Source organism: Sphaeramia orbicularis, chromosome 22 (genome assembly GCF_902148855.1).
Source record: "Sphaeramia orbicularis chromosome 22, fSphaOr1.1, whole genome shotgun sequence".
Taxonomy (NCBI): domain Eukaryota; kingdom Metazoa; phylum Chordata; class Actinopteri; order Kurtiformes; family Apogonidae; genus Sphaeramia; species Sphaeramia orbicularis.
In genome coordinates this window covers 55131657-55133108 of record NC_043978.1, presented here as the reverse complement: position 1 = coordinate 55133108, position 1452 = coordinate 55131657, and positions in this window count along the sequence as shown.

Here is a 1452-nt window from a genome sequence, read left to right as displayed (position 1 = left end):
TGTTGTGTATGTATGTATGTATGTATGTACATATAAAGTAAAGTAAAGTAAATTTTATTTATAGAGCACTTTTCACAGACAGAGTCACAAAGTGCTTTATCAATTCAAATCAGAATCAAATTAAGTTTACAGACCCAACAGAATCCTTCAGGAGCAAACACTTGTGATTGGTGACAGTGGAAGGAAAAACTTCCCTTTAACAGCAGAAACCTGGAGCAGACCCAGACTCCTGAAGGATGGACGTCTGCCTGGACCAGTTGGGGTTAAAGAGAGAGAGAGAGAGAGTAAAGGAGGAGAAAAGAGAGAGCGATAGAGATATAGAGAGACTGGGGGGGGGGGATGACACATGGAGTACGTTATGATGAATACATAGAGTGTAATCAGTCTGTGGTGGTCCTGGGTCAGGTGGGAGACTAAAAAGCCTTTTTGAACAGGAGGGTTTGGAGGTGTTTCTTAAAGCTCTGTACAGAGTCCATGGACCGTAGGTGCAGAGGCAGGTCATTCCATAGACGTGGTGCCACAGCTTTAAAAGACCTGTCACCGCGTGTGCTAAAACAGGTCCGTGGAACCATCAGCAGGTGTGTGGAACCATCAGCAGGTGTGTGGAACCATCAGCAGGTGCTGTCCTGAAGACCTCAAGCTACGAGTTGAGCTGTAGGGCTGGATCAGGGAAGCAATGTATGCAGGGGCCTGGCCATGTAGGGCCCGGAAAGTTAGCACAAGAATTTTGAAATGAAGACGATATAGAACAGGAGCCAGTGGAGAGATTTAAGGATGGGAGTGATGTGGGTTCTCCTGTTTGTGTGGGTCAGGAGCCTGGCAGCAGAGTTCTGGACAAACTGTAGACGGGCCAGCTCCTTCTTGTTTAAGCATGTAAACAGGCTGTTGCAGTAGTCTAAGCGAGAAGATACGAAAGCGTGAACGATCATCTCGAGCTCATTTGTGGACACCATAGATCTGAGTTTGGAGATGTTGCGTAGGTGGAAGAAACAGTTTTTTACTAGGTGTTTGGAGTAGAATTCTAAAGACATGTCCTGGTCAAAGATGACACCAAGATTCCTCAGTTTTGTCTTTACCGAGGAACTCAGGTCTCCAAGGTGATGTTTGATCCCTGGGATTGCACTGTCCGGGGCAATGATGAGGGTCTGTGTTTTGCTGGAGTTCAGCTGGAGGCTGTTATCATTTAGCCACTGCTTCAGCTCTGACAAGCAGTTGATTAAGGAACTCAGTTTGTGGGGCTCAGAGGAGTTAAAGGAGCAGTATATCTGGATGTCATCTGTGAATAGATGATAGGAGACATCACTGTACTGTCGGATAATGTGGCCAAGTGGGAGGACATAGAGTAAGAATAGGACTGGTCCCAGGACAGAGCCTTGGGGCACACCACACAGTAGATCCGCTGAGTCAGATTGGAAGTTGTTTATTGACACAGTGAAGCTTCTGCCGGTCAGG